Source organism: Sciurus carolinensis, chromosome 1 (assembly GCF_902686445.1).
Source record: "Sciurus carolinensis chromosome 1, mSciCar1.2, whole genome shotgun sequence".
NCBI classification, from domain to species: domain Eukaryota; kingdom Metazoa; phylum Chordata; class Mammalia; order Rodentia; family Sciuridae; genus Sciurus; species Sciurus carolinensis.
Window position 1 is genome coordinate 118,222,910 of NC_062213.1, and position 20,536 is coordinate 118,243,445.

The following is a 20,536-nucleotide window of genomic DNA, read 5'->3' on the forward strand; positions in this document are numbered from 1 at the left end:
AATCCATCACCCTTCATTAAAATCCTTCCAATGCATATATTCTTTACCATTTTTTGTTGTTGTTTCAAAATACATTTATTGTTTTAAGATCTGAACTATTGCATTTGTTTTAACTCCTTTATCCCTTAATTGTCCTTCTCCTTTAGAGACAAAAACTGGCACTGATGAAACCCAGCACTTTGTTGTCATGTATGACACCGCAGCTGAACACGGCTAGTGTGCTGGCTGGTTCATGACCATAAACCTCAAAGGGAACGTTGACACTGCCAAGCAATCCTACTGCGTGGCTCCAATTCATTCAGTATCATTTTCTAGATAAGCATTTTATTCTTTCTGCTCTCTTTCAACCATCTTTCCTACTCAGGGTTTTTTGTTTGTTTATTTCACTAGGGAAATAAAATAATCATCAGAAAATTGACATGTGTTCCCACATTACTGAACTACTTGCATTTTCACAAATGTATTCTTCCTAACTTCTGCTTACCAGGAATGGGTTTTCAATATTTCTTTCAAAGACCATTGCCTTCTCTTACGCAATTAATTCATTTCTTCTCATCTAGTCAGTAATATCAACTCCAAAATTCCCCTGCCTTTTGTATTTATGTCAGCATTTACACTTGCTGTAATAAGTACCTATCTTAAAAGTCAAAGACACATACAATAAAATAAAAGGCAAAATCATCTGTCATTAAGTCACATTCTCTTGAGCTGCTGTTTTCTGATCTCTAGTAAATTAGGCTCTTTTGAGTTTTCCATTCTTGTTCTTGTTTTCCTCTACTCTTTCTTCCTCCAATACACACACACACACACACACTTTCTTACCCTTAATGTTCTAAATAGCACTCATCAGTGTTATTTAAAAAATCACTTTACCAAATCTCCCTGTTAGTAAGAATCTCCAGACTGTCTTCCTTGTAATTACTTTACTTAAAAACCACCAATATCTTGGTATCTTCTAAATAAAAGCAAAAGATTTCACAATGGTGTACAAGGCCCAAATAATGAACTTGGACACAGACTCAGTAGAAAATGGCAATTTTAGTTTGAATTGCTTAACTAGTTTCTTTTATTAATTTGATGATAACATACCAAGAAAATTAACAGATCATTCCTTAAAACATCATTTTCTGTATTTCCCTCAAGTCAAGTATAGTAATGACTCTATTAAGCTAATTCTGTACTGTTTAATAGCTTCCACAATAGATCTTGTTCTTTTCTCTTCAGAACTATCTCATATCATTTTTCAACTTCCCCATTGGAATTAATCAAGCCTCTTTTCTCATGTCCTAAATATGCCATGCCTGGCAGCTCCACTGCTCCAAATATTCCCTCAGCTCCAGAATCAACACTTCCTTCATGCTGACTTGTGACCTCTGCACCCTTCAAGGTCCAGGTTAACTTCAGATGCTCCTGTGGTTATACCAATCCATGCTGATCTTGATCTTCTCCAAACACCAATTATTCTTATCATTAGTGTGCTGGCAGAAATAATACCAGTAATCTTGGGTTTTTATACAAATGTAAAATTATTTATGTGTAACTATTCTTCAAGCCAGAGAGTCTACAGCACATTGTACTTTTCCAGTGAACCTAGCATTGTGCCAGACAAAATATAGAAGCTTGGTAAATTGACTTATCATCTAAATTTTATAGCTAAATGATAATAATTGGTTGAATAACAATTCAAAAATAAAACTCTTATAACTTCAGTGTATAAAATCAGTTTGGTTGATACTGATTTATATTGTTTCAATATTTAATCGATAGCACCAAATAGAAAATAAAGGAGCGACATTAAATTTCCCCTTCTTGCAAATTAAGTCAGTGTTCTCTTCTGGGGAAAACTCATGTGGCATTTACCTCATAATCCAATTCAACCTATGTAATAGAAAGAATTAAAAATTTAAATAAGGATTACTGGATTTGTTGTTTTATGAGGAATACTGTAGAATTTTTCTGTCTTTCTCATGCAGAAAGGGATAAACATCCCAAAGCCTTGTTATTGGAAGACTGTAGAAGATGGAGACAGAATTATTTTATCTGAAACTTTATAGACCTAGCATTGTGTGGCCACAAAAGTAGGGCATGGCAAGAGTGTTTGCAGGAGCTTAATATTTGAATTCTTGAACAATCAGTGTATTATTTTGCTTGGAGGATTCTGAAGTTGAAAATAATATAGAAGTACTACTGATCTCTGGTTGAGAAGAAAGGGTGATGGAGAAAGCCTGCTCTCCCACTGAGTGGTAAGGAGAAATGAATTCCTAATGACCAGATGAACATGATAGACAGTATCTATGCTTGGAAACAATAGAGGTGAGAGGAGTCAGGCTGAAGGACAACTGAAGGATGACTGCAAGAGACCATAGCACTTCTGTCAGAGGTTTTCACAGTGTGAATGTCTTCATGGGGACTTACAAAGATTTTTTATGTATACTTCACGATAAAGACACATTTAAATGAATGTTACAAAAAGAATACTGACAGCCAACCATTAATATAAAGGATGAAATTTCATTAGAGGAGGCACTAAGAAAGTATTATTTTTGAAAAGTTGTTTTCATTTACTGATTTTTTTGATGATTTTAACATATCTGCAAGTTTACCTGATACAAAGTAATTTTTAACACAGCATGAAAGCAGTTGGAGCCAACATTTTATTTTCACATTAGAAAAGGATGATGTTAACACCAATGTGCACGAGTTAAGAGGAAATACTATTAAGTACCTAAAGTTAAAATAATGGTTCTGTTGATTTGGCTTTTATACATTTGGATTTTTATATCTGAGAGGTGAATATATGTACTAAATTCCAATGGAGGGATAAAACACAGGCTTTTGAGCAACATCTCAATATTTATAATTTATGATAAAGTAATTCTAAAATAATGATATAAAGTTATTTTATAATGATAAATGGTAAAAACAATAGTTTATGGTCTCCAACTTAAACAATAAGGGATATTTAATCCAACAGTTGCCTTGCCTTCTCTCAAATGTAAATTTCAAGGGGTTAGGGGTAGAGGTCAGTGATAAAGCAATTTTCTTGCACATGTGAGACCCTGGGTTCTTCTATCCCCATCACCTCGGTGCCCACTCTACATGATTTGAGTTTGAATAACTCTAACCGAGTTTTACATCAATAATAAGGGAAAATAAGTTCAAAGGAGAAAATGAATAAAAGAAATCCATTTCCCTTATCATTATATACTAACTCATAAAAAATTGATATTCAGAAAATGACTTTTCCACTATGACAATGAGCAGGAAATCCCAGTAGCAAGGGTCTTGCCTCTTCTGCAATATCTTTTCACGCTGATAATTTACTTTATTTACTATAAGCAAACTCTGCTGTCCCAAGAAAACCAAAGTATAACATATTGTTGGCTGCCATTCTTTCCAGACCGAATAAATCTAGAGTTGACTATTTCAGGGTGAAATTCACTATTACCTTTAAGCAATGAATCGATTTCTGGATGCCCACTCTTCCTCTACAACACAAATAAGATTTCACTTTGTGTCACATCCTCTCCTGAAAGGGTGACACATGTTTTCAAGATATTCTTCTGTAGGAGGATGCATTGTCTCCTGGCTAGTTTCCCAGTCTCATACCATACATAAAAATAAGAATAACACTATTGCTTCTGAAATATTTAAGTCTAAAGTGGTCTTGGCTGCCTTATATACTGGAAAGTCAGCCAAATCCTATGCTGATGTTTCTATCATGGTCTGTCATCTCCTTGTTTCATATTAGATCAAAGTCTGCTGAAGTGGCTAAATTAGATTAGGTACTTTGCCTTCTGCTATCATCAATACCATTTGGTTTCAAACACAGTTTTGTGGAGTGCAGTGATTTAAGTGCTCTCTCTACCTTCATTACAACTTACAATTAAAAATATCTTATGAATTATTATAGGCCATCTGTACCCATTGGGGCTCAAACATGGAGTTATCTGGAGAAAACAAATACCTTCTGGTTCCTAAATTTCTCTTAGGGATATGAGCAATTTTGTAGCTCTCATGACCAAGACCATGCTATTTTTCACTAGAACTAAGCAACTATGTACTAAGTCTAGCTTAAAGAACTGTAGACTAACTTTTTGAAAGGATCTAAAATTTCCCAATTTTTTTTAGAAAAGCTTATCTCCGCCTGGGTGAAAAAATATGATAGCATACAAGGATGGATGCACAGGACTGAATGGAACAGTAGCAGAATAGTCACAGTGAATTGGAAAATGATTCTGACATATTTCCATCAATACCGACTCAATCAGGCAGTTCCTAGAGGTTTCCAGACTAGCATACCAATGTCAGAAAAATGCTCTGCCATTTCAGAAAGCATAGGAAGGATTCTTTATGATGGTTTTTCCATATATGTAATTAAATGTTCAGTACTTTTAATGAATACTTATTTAAATGTCTGCTCTTAGATTCAAATGCTTATGTCTCAGAAACATCAGTAAGCAAAAGCTTATCCTTTGGAAAAGAGATGAGGAACTAGACGTCTGTGTTTCCTTTGGAAACTAATCTTTTAGAGGGGTTAGTGGTAGGGAAGGCATGCAACAAGTCCTGAGGAGAACAACACTTTAGATTCACTTTTTCCAGGCACATAAGCTTTAGATGAGGAGTCTGGAACTTAACTAAACTAGATATTGTAAGAGAAGATGGGTGGTGAAACATTCTATATTTCAGTTCTGAAGTTCACATCAAGCTGGGATTCCTAGAAACCAGGAGGAACTGAGAGAAAAAGGGTTAAGAGCCCTGACTTGTGATTTTCCTGAATTAGTGCTTTGGTACTGCTCAGGTTACACTGCTTGTTCTTGCCTGTTGCTCTCCCAGGTCCTAGGGAAGATGTAATCTTTCAAGCACCTGCAAGTATCAACCAAACTAGAGGAAGACAGGAAACCATACTTTTTCACTACTGCATCCTAGTACAGGGAAGAAATGCCTCCATTTATGATTTGGAAAAGAGATGAGGTGGGGAGGGAGAGAGGGAGAGGGAGAAGGAGAGGGAAAGGGAGAGAGGGAGAGGGAAAGACAGACGTTAAGAGAGATGAGGAAGGTGAAAAATAAACTATTTCAGTTCCAATCTCTCATCTATGAACGACCTCTGTAAGTCTCTTTCCATATCGTCATTATTTCTGTGATCAAAATGCCAGAAAAAAGTTTTTTGTTTCTTTTTTTTTGGTTCACTGTTTCCGAGGTTTCAGTCTGTGGTCAAGGGACTACATTGCTTTGTGCCTGAGGTGAAGCAGAACATCATGGAGGAGGAAAGGTGGGGGAGAAAAGGTTGCTCACAGCAGCCAGGAAAGAGAGGGAGAGAGAGAGAGAGAGAGAGAGAGAGAGAGAGAGAGAGAGAGAGGAGAGAGAGAGAGAGAGAGAGGAGAGAAAAGGGTCCAGGACAAGAAATAACCTTCTGGAACACACCTCCAGTGACCTACTTCTTCCAACCATGCCCCACTGCCTATGGTTTCTACCACCTCCCAGTAGTCCATTCAGGTATCAATGAATTAATTCACTGATGAAGTCAGAACCTCATGATCCAATCACTTTCTAGAAGTCCCACCTCTGAAAGTTGCTGCACAGGAGACCAAGACTTCAACACATGGCCTTTGGGACACATTCTAAATATAAACTATAACGACTTGTAAAATGAGAATCACAATGGTGTATTTTTGTAGAACCATTTCAAGACCTAAAAGGGATAATGCGCAAGAGCACATTTGAATTCTAAATCTTCATGGATATAGAGTTTATAGATATTTGAAAGATGTCATTTAACAAATATTTTCAAATAGTGATTTTCCTGCATGGTCTTCTGAACCAAGTTATTTTAAAAAAAAAAAATTAAAGTTAAATACGTATTTAGTGTTGCATTTTGGTTTTGGTACTGAGAATTGAACCCAGGGCCTTACCAAGCTAAGCACACAGTCTACCACTATGATCAATCCCCAACACTTAGTTACTTCTATTTTCAGCAAATTTACTAGAAAAGGAGATACAAGACGCTTTAACTGAAAAATCAAGGACTCTCCCTGTGTAACTTAAAATTTAATGATTCTATAACATCTAAGCAGTTCTTAACTATTAAATTTCTTTTTCTTTTTCTTTCTTTTTTTTTTTTTTCTTGGACCCAGGATTGAATTTAGGGGCACTTAACCACTGAGGCACATACCTAGCCCTTTTTTGTATTTTTTTTAAAGACAGGGTCTCACTGAATTGCAAAGTGCCTCACTAAGTTGCTAAGGCTGGCTTTAAACTTGTGATCCTCCTGCCTCAGCCTCCTGAGTTGCTGATATTACAGGTATGCCCCACCATGCCTCTTTTTTTTTTTTTTTTAATTAAATTTTTTTTTTTCTTTTTCATGCCTGACTCTTAAGTATTAAATTTCTACATCTTCTTCATCATAACTTTCCTTCTGTTTTCCACAGATATTCAAGTATTAGGATCACTAAACACTTTTTTTTTTTTTTTTTTTGGCAGCACCAGGAATTGAACCCATATTCCTAGATTTTTTGACTTTTATTTATTTTATTTTATTTTGAGACAGGGTCTCATTGAGTTGTCAAACCTGGTCTTACTTGGGATTCTCCTAATTCAGTCTCTACAGTTTCTGGGCTTACATATATGTGTCCCCCCACCCAGTGAACTGACTTCTTGACAGTGCTAAGATGCCTCTCGATGTTCAGGACCATGAATCATTTATCAGGTATTCTTGAAGGAAAACTTCAAAATATGACAAAATGATGGTTAGATTTAAGACATTGAGTTAGGTCAGTCGATCTTGGAAAAGATGGGATAGTGAAATAGCTCTTCACAGAAGCAGATCTAAAGTATGTACATGAAATTAATGCATATTTAATTCCTCAAAATCTACCTCAAGTCCCTTACTCTTGAATTTGATAAGGGTAGAGGACATGAAGCAGGAGTTAGGGCTTTTTTCATTTGTGACACATTTGCATCTAAGCTTACACTGTCTATTTGTCAAAAGCACCTCTCTCATCCCAACCTCGGGAGAAATTTTTTCTTGCTTAAATTTGTTTGTAGAGAAAGAGAAGAAAGCATTGGTTTAAATTTGCTTATTATTGTCCTTCAAACATTTTGACTGTCATGATTCTTTTCTTTCTTATTCGAGAACCTAGCCTTTCTAAAATCAAAGCTCAGTGGGGACAAATACTTTTTTTAGCTTCTGCTTTATGCTAATAAATCCCCTTAATAAGGAAAGAAAGGTCAAATAGCCTGGTTAACTCATGAATAGGAAAAAGGCCAACTTAACCAAGAAACTCTGAAAAAATGGTATGTCTACAATATTACCTAGCCATATTTGAAATTGAGATTGCAGAAAATCCCAATGCATTTTAGGCTCAAGAAGTGCTTACTGAACTGAATTAAAATATGCATGGTATGATATATGTTTTAGAACAAAATCTATTTTAAAAGATCCTCCCTGGTTGGTATCACAATGTATTGATGTGCTCTCCCTTTTAAATTTATTAAATAAGAGTGAATATAAAGGTTCCCATAATAAGTATGGATTTTGTTCACCAAATAATGAAGTCAGTAAGGAACTCATAAATTGCTGAGTATAAATTACTACTGCTGAAGGCTACCACTGCCTAATATTTTTCCTTTAAGAAAGATTTAATTCTACCTATGAGCATATGTATTTCATGCACAAGAACTAAGAATGTTCTTTTCCCAAACCTTTGTATATTTTGAATGTCGTTTGTTTGCAATTGTACCCTTTTGTGAAACACAAATTATAAACAGATGAAAGTATGAATTTCTGCATTAATTTATCACAATCAGTTATATTAGAAAGAATACATGTATATTTCTGATCCTTTCATGTGGACTTGGTTATTTTCAAAATTTCTATGGATTTATATGAAATGCAGAACACACATATTTGTGCATTGAAGTAAATATATCATTTTACCTTGAAACCATTCCTCAAAGGAGTATATAAAAATGTATATAGAGTTTTGAGTAAATTGTATGGCTTGCATCATCGATATAACTAATATTTTAATATTTGCATTTTGTGAAAAATCCTTTATCATGTTTTCTTTTTTCTCTTGATTATCGTTAATTTTGAAGTTAATGATATTAAATATTTCCAAGTGGAAAGCTTAAAACAATTAACATATGAAAAGTTTCTGGCATATTTGTTCAAGTAAACAGTGTAATAAATGACATATGAAATGTAGCTGTCTCTCACTCATTTCTATTTCCAAGGTCCAGTTTTATTAGTAGTTCTATTTCAAGTTCTAGCATACATCTAAATAATGATGTCATCATTTTTATTTCTTGATTTATCAATTTGAACACTGTTGCTTGGTGTTACTTTAATATGTGAGGATTTCACTCCTACATTCATTGTCCCCTATCTCCTCACATCTCCAATTTTTATTGTCATAATATTTTAAATATTCCATTTTAATAGTCTTTTAATTTAATATTCCAATTAAATGTATTTTATTGTTCATTATTTCATAGACTTGTCTTTCTTTCTCTTTCTTTTTTCCAATACTGGGAATCGAACCCAGGTCCTTGAGCATGCTAGGCAAGTGTTGTACCACTGAGCCACACCTCCAGCCTCAATGATCACTTCTTTTGGCTCATTATTCTGCATAATATTATTGTTTTGTTCTTCCTTTTATGTATCCTCCATGACACTCAATACGTGAAATCAATAACAATGACATTCTTATTACTCACAATTATCTTTCATTTTCAGAATAGCTTAAAACATTATCTACCAAAACTATTGTTAGCTTTAAGGAAATGTTTTAGTGTATAAATGAAAGTCTTTTTAATATGTATCAAATTCAATTACCATTGCATTATTTAGGAGAGAAGGTAGTAAACATCAACTGTAGACCAAATGTGATCAAAAGATCAAATGTATTCTCTTGGATTATTTCCAATGATTATTTGAAAGTTGTACCATATTTAGATTTTATAATTTAGACCTATATATTGAGTTTTTATTTTGATGGCAGTATTTGCATTTCTTAAATTTCTAATTGGTTCTTCCTAAAATGTGCCCGTTTATTTTTAAATACTTTAATTTTTTGTATTTCTATGGTGGTATTCTTAGTGTGAACTCCTGCATTATGTTTTATTTTTCAGTCATGGTAGAATTTTTTTGTTTGTGTGCAATGTAATTTTGAATTACAAAGCTCTCTTTAGGGGGAATTCTGAAAGAATGCCAAATAGCCTGAGTGGAATACTTCTGAGTAGAGTCCTTGTTTCAGGAAGGATTAGATTTGCATGTATAGATTTCTGGTAGTTTATTATAGATGTGTTAAAATTTCAACTTTATGGTATAGAGCTACAAAGTTAATACATACTCAAATTTCAAGCTTTCTTCTCTTCTTTATCCCAGGCCAATAACTAAGAATTATTTATTTTCTTCTGTTTTTCTCATCTACCATTTATTTTAGAGTATAGCTTTAGAAGTCTTGTATTATTATAGCAATCTCATTTTCTACTTTCTGTTTTATTCAAGGCCTAATTATCTCTTTGTACGTATGCACAAAGAAAATCCCTAATTTTCCAAAGGCATCAATTCCTCAGCAGACACTGCATAGTCAAATCAAGGTCACCTGTTCTACTGTTTATTTTCCTAATCTCTAAGTCCTCTCAAACATGGGTATTTATTTTAAAAATCTGTAATTTATAATTTATTTTAACAGTTACATAATTTTTTCTGGCAGAAGAATTTTCAGCATATTTTGTACACAAATTTCCAGAAACTGAAATCACTCTAGTTTTTTTGTTTTACAGATGTGTCTGCTTTGACACTCCCTCGCCCTTGGTCCCCAACATGACTCACCTAATCCAGGAATCAAAATTTAGTAGATCGACAGGTGTTCTAGGCAGTTTTTTTTGCTGTTGCAACTAAAAGATCCAACCAGAACTATTATAGAAGAGGAAAGGTTTATTTAGATGACTCGTGGTTTAAGAGCTCTTAGTTCATAGAAGGCAGATTGCATTCTTTGGGGCTCGGGGTGAAGCTGAACATCATGGTGGAGGGTAGCAGAAGGAAGCAGCTCATATTATGGTGAGAAGGGAGAGAGGGGAGAGAGAGGGAGTGGGGAGGGGGGAGAGAGAGAGAGAGAGAGGAAGGCAGGGAGAGGGGGAGGGGGAGGGGGAGAGGGGAGAGTCTCCACTCTCCAGGTGCAAAATATATACCCTAAAGCCATGCCTCTCCTCCAACCACACCCTACCACTTCAATTAATGCCACTAGGGATTAATTCACAGATTGGGTTAATACTCTTACAACCCAATCATTTCTTCTCTGAACTTTTCTGCATTGTCTCACATGTGAGCTTTTAGGGAGAAACCTCACATCCAAACCATAATGGCAGGTTAAAAAAAATATAAGAACAGTTTGATTCCTATCTCTATTGCTTATTTCCATTCAATTTCCCCACAGAACTAGTACGGAAATTCATTAAACCTTTTAAATTTTGAAATTCTTTCTTACTAGATAACCTCAACTATCTCGATCAGGTCATTTCATAATATTTAAATCTAAAGTCTATTTTAGCCGATCGCAGTGGTGCACGACTGTAAATCCAGCATCTTGCAAGGTGAGGCAGGAGGACCGCAAGTTCGAAACCATCATCAACAAAAGCAAGGTGCTAAGCAACTTAGTGAGACCCTGTCTCTAAATAAAATACAAAATAGGGCTGGGAATGTGGCTCAGTGGTCGAGTGTCCCTGAGTTCAATCACCACTACCAAAAAAAAGTCTATTTTAAGAAAGGGCACCTCACTGTGCAGAACACTGAAGATTGTTCTTACCCTCCTGTAATGTCTGTGCTAGTGTATGAGCTGTTCACTTTCAACAGCTTGTTCATGGATGGAGGAGTCTATCATTGGGTTAAAATGCCTACCACATAGTCTTGTTTCAAAGATTTTTGACAAATTGTTTTTTACAAAGGCAGTGCTTTCAATTTTAAGTAATACCTTGCTGACACTAGGGTTTTTTAGTTGGCATGATATTTAGTACTTGTTTTAAGTCTCATTTGTTAGATAGCAAGTATAATGTTTTAAAATGTATTCAAACATCCACTGATACACTTCCCCTCAGGAGGTAGAGCCTAATTTTTCCATACATGGATAATGTACTCATAAGTGACTATGATTTAGATGTTCTAGACCAGACATAGAAGACATTATGGACCTCTTTACTCCTACTCTTGGGTCATTTACTCTGAAGAAATCCAGTTGCCATTTCCTGAGCACTCTCCTAGTTCTCATATGAGAAACCATATGATTCTTTAGAGGTGATAAATTAGACCTCCTGGCAACATAAAACAAGGAAGTAAGGCCTCCTGCCAAAAGCTATGTGAATGTTGTGGGTTAAATTGTATCTACTTAAAATTCATTATCCCCAGTAGCTCAGAAAATGGATTTATTTTGAAATAGCCTTATTGTAATAATTAGGATGAGGTTATTAGGGTGAGCTCCAATCCAGTATGAATGATGTCCTTATAAAAAGGGGAAATGTCAACACAGAGACAGACACACATTGAGGGAAGACAGTGTGAAGAGACAGAGATAAGCCACCACATACAAGTCAAGGAGGGTACCACAGGAGAGGCCTTCCTCCACAGCCTTGCCAAAATCTTGGTTATGAACTTCTCACCTCCAGAACCATGAGACCATACATATCTGTTTTTCCAACCCACCCAGTTTTGATCTGTTGTTACAGCAGCCTGAGGAAACTAAAATCCATTAAGTGAATCATTTTGGGAGCAGATGACATTGTTACTACCTCCCCATGAAAGAACTTGAGTCATTAAATTGTGCTGGGGATCAACCCCAGGGCCTTATGCTTACAAGGCAAGCACTCTACCAACTGAGCTATCTCCCCAGCCCTTGAGTCATTAAATTCTTAGTCCATAGAAACTGTGAGGTAATAAATGTTTATTGTTTTAAACAAGTAGATAAATAACAAAACAGCCTTAATTAAATACTCTTTTAAAAATATTTTGCATGTGTACTCTCTATTGTGATCTGTATAATTGAGAACTGTGCCCATTATTATTGTGACCTTCTGTCTTATTATTAATTAGTAAGCACTTTCTAAATAAATTTTTAGAGATTTGTTGTAAATATTTCTCTAGCTATCAATTTTACCTTTAATTTTTTTAAACAAAAATAACTTTTTTGAAATAAAGTTGATATATGATAAATTGTACAGATTTAAAGTATAAGTCTTGACATGTGTATGTATTACAACCAAGGTAAAGGCCATATCTACCATTCACCCAAATTTTTTTGCCCCCTTTAAAATCTTTCCCTTACACCCATCCACACCCATTGCTTACTTTCCTTAGGCAACCACTGATCTACTTTCCCACTGATCTGCTTTCTGTCACTATAGACTATTTTGTATTTTCTAGAACTTTATATAAATTGAAGCACATACTATGTATTCTATTTTCTGGCTTCTTTCACTCAGAATAATTATTTTGAGATTCATCTATGTTGTATGTGCTAGTAATTTATTCCTTTTCCTGCTGAGAACTATTCCACAGTATGCAGATTCCACATTCTTTCATCATTCTTGTTCATGTACCTGTATAGGAACATTTGTTTTCAATTTATAACTATTATAAAAAAAACCTGCTATAAACATTTGTGTACTAGTCTTTGTATGGTCATATTGCCTTTTAATTTCATTTAGAATGTTAAATATGCCTGTATTTAATTCTAATCAATGGATATATTCTTTTGACATAGTATTTGTGATTCACAAATCTAATATTTTTTCTAATGGTTAACTTATTAAATCTATATATTTTTCAAGCAATGTTATATTTAAAATTTTTGCATTTTGCAGTTATTACATGTTAAACTCATATATCATTGTGTTGATTTCTAAGTATCTATTTTCTTCCATTGATGTGATAATTTTGTAATTTCTTTCAATCTCTTCTCTCACTGGACCTTAAAGAAAGCTTTCATTTCAGAGGGAAGAATCAGAAAAAAAGGAGTTACTCTAGCAACAACTGTGTTTAATAAGCTGGATATTATGGTTTAGATAATAAGGTCACTCCAAAGCTCATGTGAAGGACAATGCAAGAAATTTCAGAGGTGAACTGATTGGGTGAGGAGAGTCTTAACTTAATTAGTGCATTAATCCACTTGAATGGATTAACTAGGTGGTAACTATAGGCAGGTAGAGTGTGGATAGAGGAGGTGGGTCACTGGGGATGTGTCTTTGAGGTACAGATGGTGTTCCTGTTGAGTGGTGCTTTCTCTCTCTGCTTCCTGGAGGGCTGTCTTGAGCTGCTTTCCTCTGCCACACCCTTCTACCATGATGTTCTTCTTCCCCTCTGACCCAGAGTGATGGTATTGGCCATCTGTGGAGTGAGATCTCTGAAACCGTGAGCCTCAAATAATCTGTTCTGCCTCTAAAACTGTTCATGTCAGGTCTTTTGTCACAGCAGTGAAAAAGTTCATTGTAATGATGGGTCTAGCCATGGGGAGAAGCATAATCGCCACATGAAACTACAATACTGCCCACAGCAGCTAACCAGTAAAGTAAAAGAATAAATAAGCAAATATAGTATTCTTTTTCAACAAAGGCAAATATTTGCATATGGTTTTCCATTTTGTTTAAAAAGCTTCTTGTCCTTGACATGAAATATCATCTTTCACTTTGCATTGTTGATATTGTTTATTTCTAGATTATTTTGCTTCCCTAAATATTTGCATTACCTACTTGAATTGGTGACTTCAATAATCGTAATTTATTTATGGAAACACTGATAATTGAAATGTTTATTTTATATAATATTCATCATGCCTGTTCCTATTTTTCAAAAATATGTTATGATTCTAGACTAATAATATGTTGAATGTTTTACCAAATAAAATCTTTCCCTTTCCATTACTGAAGCATATAGTCTAGAGACTGGATTTTATAATTTTATAACTGACAGACAAAAAATATAAATTTGAAGCCTCTGAAAGGAAGAATGATTCCTCTATCAATGTCATATGTATATTAAAAATCCAAACTGAGACAATTCATCATAAGTTGCAATATTTAACAAAGCATTCGCAATTGCAAAATCTATATTTAAAATAGAATTATGCTGTGCTGTTTGTGCATCACTAAAAATGTCATGCTCTGTCTGTAGAACTTGTAAACTGTTTGCATGGGATTTATTTAATTTCATTTGTATTACTTGGCATTATTCTTTTTATACATAATGAAATATTATAAAATTACTTAAATTATTTAAAAGTGGTGATTAATATTGATCTAGATCCATTTGTGTGCCTAAAATAAGAAAGACTTCAAAAATATAACAGAATGGGTGGGAGGGTGGAAGGAAGAAAACAGATTAGAGTACAAGAATGTCTGGAATAGAGCAATGCCTTATATTTTAATAATTTGATAATTCTAATTTGTCTCAACATAAAAATAATAGTTTTAAAATAGCAAAAACCAGATTCCCACATTGTTTTCTTCAGGATGGTAACCAGTTAGGTGATTTCAGTGTTCTGCTTTTAATCAAAATTTCCCTAATAAGTTTTGAGGTAGAAAAGAATCTCATTTTGAGCAGTTGGCATAGATTTTGGAAAGTTAGGGTTATTCTGTAATTTGTTCAGGTGAAATGAATTATTTGTAAGCTAAAAGGAAGACATGCCAATTGCTAGTTTCTCTAAAGATAAAAAGGTGAAGTAGAGATTCCTCTCACTACCTTACTCTCCATAGGGGCGAATGTCATCCTTACTTCTAGCTTTTACACCTGAGACAGAGAACAATTATAAGTTCTTAGAAGAAAGATGCCACAAGGCATGCATTTGTGCCTCTATTTCCTTTCCATTACACATTTTTAAGTGATAAGCTTTAAATTGATATCTTCTCCCAGAACACAGTGATAATTTGCAACCGAGTAAGTCATTAACTATAACCATTCAGTATTATAATAAAATTTAAACTATAATTTAGAATTCATAAAAGAAAACTTAGAATGTAAAGTTTTACTATATTGCTAGTTTCATTTATAAGACAAAAAAATTAAACTAAAACAAAGTGGTCAATAAATTATTTTTTTAAAACACTTGCCAATAAAATGTAACAGTATAATTATCTGTAAGAGTATATTTTCTGGATTATAAAAAGAGATTTCCATTTCAAAATACTGTCAAACTGAAAGTCAATATTTTTAGCTTATAACAGTGTAAAATGATAAAAATGGCAAATATATAATATAATATATAATATGTACTTCTAATGTTTCCTAATACTATTGTTGTATTAATAGAGCTGATATTAGCTCTTCATCTTCTGAAAAGAATTGAGCTTCCTATGAAGATGAATGCAGCATTGCTTGACTGCACATTAATGTGGAAGACATTATTACTTTGAGCTCCAGGAATTCCTAATAGCAAATATCATTAAATCCTAACATCCACACATTGCCTTTTTAGTTCAACTGAGATTTCTAAATTTAGCAGTGAAACTTGATTGGAATAGCAACAGATTTGTATTTGAAAGAAAATGTGCCATATCCACTTGATCAAAATTACTGAAATTATGTTTAGTATTTCATTACCAGATTTCTATGGAAAATGCTAAACTTCATTTTAAAAGTCATTAAGAAAGCACACTGAACTTTATATTTCTTATTTTTTTATATCTTTAAAATGCTTCAATCTCTTGTTTACCCTTATCTTACAGAATTCAATAATGATTTATAATTAATTAGTTAAAAAGAGAATGAATATTTACCAGTTGATGCTATTTAGACTTAATTATTAATGATTCATCAGGTTTGTTTAGGAATAAAAGTTTGCACAGTTTATACCAATCTTATGTTCTTTTACCAAAATATTTTTGAAACAGAATGCAATCTCATCATCACTTTGACTCTACTTTAATTAACAACAATAACATTCAACAAGCCAAGTAAATGTTTTCTCTCTAAATACCCCAGATATCTACTCTACTAAATATCTACATGTTTGTCTGTGTTTTCTTTTTTCAATTTCCTGTAATATTTTGAATGTAGAAAACATGAGAGAAGAGTCAGAGATTTTTCAGATTTGGCATTCCCTGGGGAAAATGACCTAGGGGAAAAAGTCAGGCTCACTACATGTTCAGAGGTTGAAGAGAAACTTCCAACACAGGAAATTAAGGATGTCTTAAATTTTAAAAGTATTTATAGTATTTACTTTTTAATCTTTTACGTTTACAATAGGAAACCTCATCAAGACCCTTAAGTACTTAGAAGTAAGAAATCTACTCAAGTTACAAAGGATATATAGCAAAAAATTATGAAGACATTAAGTGCATCAGGAAGTTCATAAATATCCTTTCAAGGTCAACTTTCTTGGCAATCTCATTCTTTCATTTTTTTTTTTGAGATATGTTATAACTGTAAGTTTGTAAACTGATGTCATGGCAAATGATTCTTTGCCATAAAATATGAAAATTTTATCAGTAAAATTGAATTATTTCCCCATAGTTAAACCCATTTTGCATCAATTTGAGAATTTATTCCAACTTGACTCTATTTTTATTTTAGGACTTATTGAGGACCTTAAGAACTGTAAAATGTGTGGATGCTAACTGTTTATATTTGTTGTATTGGGAATTGAGACAGAAATTTAAAAATGTTTATTGGTTCATTTTAAGATAGCATTGATGTCATGAATGCATCACATGACAGCAGAGACAGCATTGTATAATTAGCATGAAATTGGTTCTGACCACAAAGACCTCCTTGATTTGTCCTAAAGAAAAAGTGATATTTATTTTTGTTTCTGTTTTTGTTGTTGTTGTTGTTTACCTTACCAGAAAATGAAAGAATATAAGGAAGTAAGTTCAAATTATGGAGCCTAAAGTGCATCTATGAAGCATGTTAAAATCTTAGCAAAGTTTGCTAAAATTTGATGTGCTTCTTTACTTGATTTACTAATTAATGCATTTAGCTAAAATATGCAAGAATTTTTAAAACATTCTGTGTAACCTATTTAGATAATAGAGATTTTGCATTTTATTAGCATAATTTATATTTTATCATTTAGGAACAAAAATAAGTATTACCAAAGTGTGACTCAGTGAGAGAGTACTTGCCTAGAATTAGTTAGACACTGGGTTCAATCCCTAGCACCACAAAAAATTAATTAGTAATATTAATAATGTGTTCATCCCTTATAAAAGAATTAAGTTTCTTTCCAACTGTTTTAACTTTGCTGCTTCTTTTCAACTTTTTAAACTGTGCTTTAATAGGTAATCAAGTATTATTTATTAGGCACTCAAGTTTCTATTTTAATTAAAATTCCAAATCTTCTCAAACCACTTCTTAATTTTTGCTTTTCTAAACTGAATTGAAAAATAAGAGGGAAAAAAAAAAAACTTTCACAAAATGTTACAGATAAAACTACCTTTAAAAATTTCCCCACAGGATCCTAAAAAATCAAAATTATTTATTCTTTTATTTTAAAAAGAGAAAGAGGTGCTATAAAGGAGTACAATTTAAGAGAAGCCTCAATAGTGTCTCCTAATCATAATATGCTATAATATCAAGAAAAACAGATCGAAATTCTTGTGAAATATTTTTGTTGAGCTTTGCTATATTTATCATTATTCCAGAGATCTTTTTTTTAAGCTAATAGTAGATAAGAGCAAAGATTTACTAGTACTAATTTATTATTTAAATGATTAAATGTTTAATTGGTCAAAATCTTAATTCTTTTGTTCAAATCTAGTAGATTCCAGGCCACCAGTTCCTAACTGGTAATGCACACTAGATTTGCCCAAGGAATTTTATAGCTTCAGATGTCTGGGTACTACTCTAGATTTATTGTATCTCTTTATATAATATACTTAGTAAGTTGAACATATAGCTACAAGTAACTGTATGGTGCATCTCAATATTTTTCTTCTATAAAAATCATGGCTTGGAGGTGATATTCCATAGAAAACATCCAATGTATAGAGTGAGTCTGTATTTCCAGTATTCTTAGTCAAAAGCAGACGACTTCTGAAGACTCCAATATCTATCAAAACACCAACAGAATAAGAATTAACTACACAGGATTGAAGGAACTGAGGAGGAAAACATTATTGTGATTTTATGTTTGAAGAATTTTTGATTTATATTCATTTTCTGTTTTCTGGATTTGCAAAGGAATTTTCTTTTTCTCATGCTATCAAACTCATAATTTCAGACCTCTGTAAAATAAAATAGTTTTAAATGATATCAGGTTCTCGATGACCCCTGCTGGTTCTGAAACTCTCTTTACTATTATTTATAGCAATGTATTTATTTCAAGGATTTGTTAAGTCCTTTTAAAAATCTATTCTCATTTTTGACAAGATGTAATTGGACATATTCATTGTAGAACCAAGATCTTCTCTGGAGTTCCATATTTAAGGATAACTCGCATTGAATAAAGTATTACCTGCTACTTACAAAGATTCTAAGGAAACTTAATTTTAAGGATCTAATATCTACCAGATTTTGAAAGAAAAATGAGGAAATGTGCCAGTTTTATAGAGCCCTAAGCTATAAGATAATCAGAAAGGGTTTCCTGGCAACCCTGGAATATTGGCAAATTTGGAAGGAGTTACAAGAAGAGAACATAACCAAATTTATAAGAATGACATATGAAATATTGTAGAGTATTCCAGCAACTTGTTTTTCTAACTTGGGGATACCCAATAAGGATTGTTAGGGTTCAATTTTAGAGTCCTTATAAAAACATGCAGACTAAAATGAATTTTGTGGTCATAGAAATTGGTTGCTACTGTGAGGCTCCAGATTTGTAGAAGATGTTAGGTTGCCTACATGGTTTATTAAAATTCTTGTTGAATCTGTTAAAAAATCAGACCAAATCTAGTGAAAGAAAAACTTTGACCTATCAATTATAATATTTGAGATTCTTAATTAAAAGGGAAGTACAGATATTGTAAAGAAAAAATTGAAAGAATTTGCAGTTCAGCAAAAAGGATTATGACGTCCTGAATGGCACAAACTTCCTAGTTATCAAAGCTTTTCATCATGTTTGAGTTATTTTTAAAACTCCATTAATGTAGAAAATTGTAACAATGCAAATGATTCTTATTCATAGAAAGGCAAATTCATTATGCCTCATGAAATACATTTGGTTTTTATATGTGGATACATGCATTTTATATCTATTTATAAATTGATTTTAATAATTCTTAATTTTCTATATGTGGCTGTTTGAATTAAAAGAATTGTTATATCTTTTTGATTCTCTAATTACTAACTTAAATACAATATTTAGCAGGATTCTTTTTATAATTTTATGAAAGCAATTGTTTTACATTTTAAAAACTCTTAGCTTTTAGGAAAGTCTCATGTTGTTAGTTTGTTTTTTTACTTTCTTCTTCTGTGTGTGTGTGTTGGTGGATATCAATAAAGGAACTGATTTTTATTTCTAGTTCTATAGGTAAATAAAAAATGTATATGAGTCCAGAAATAGAGGAAACCACAAGAAATATAAAAAATATCAGGAATTAAAAATTCTTGCGGGACATATTTGGCTTTTTCAGGTTCTAAAATTAAGGAACTCAAGATCAATTTATGAAGACATCAAAGCCTCAAGGGGCTCAAAATCACAGATTTATTTTCGCTATTTTTATTATTATTGCTATGACTATTAAAACTATTGTTATAATTATTGTTATAAATTAAGCAAAGTCTTGGCGAATGACAGGATGCATATATAATGCAGAGAGCAAGTTAATCACAGACTACATTCCTACTTCAACCACTGACTTACTAAACCCAGTAATTTTAGGTTCTTGAAAAACTAAAATTTCCTCCAATGTAACTTGAAGTTAAACAACTTCAATTTTAAGTATCAATAAACAAATCATATCTAACTTATTTCAATGTATATTTGGAGAACTATTTATGTGACGTGTCACTTTAACATGAAATATTTCATCAGAACAAGAGCATTTGAAACTTTAACACAAGAAAAAATGTAGCTAGGTCATGATTTTGATGTAAATAATTTTTGTAGATTGACTCAGAAAAGGAAAAGCAAATCTTGAGAACATTAACAAATCTTGTGCTTCATTATTATTATCAGATAATATGCAAAGAAGAAAAATATTAAGAACTAATAACCTTCATAGCAATAGTTAACATGTATTGAGGACTTATGTGCTGGCTATAACTAAGATTTGGGTTTTACTTTTTTAATAAAGTTTAGTTTGTTCAGGTAATTAGAAGCAGAACTAATTGAATTCATTTATTCAGTTGCTTTATTGAGCATCTACTATGCGTCTCTAAATGAGTATTAGGAACATTGTTCATGGATAAGAAGACATATAACCTGACTACATATAAAAATTGTTATACACAGTAGCCAACAAATACTTTATTTTCCTTTGCACTTTCCTCTTCCCTATGGCCATGTTCACTCCTACACACACACACACACACACACACACACACACACACACAGTTACTAACTCCCTTGCCCTAGCTAAATACAGTAAAACAGGCACATAATCTAAA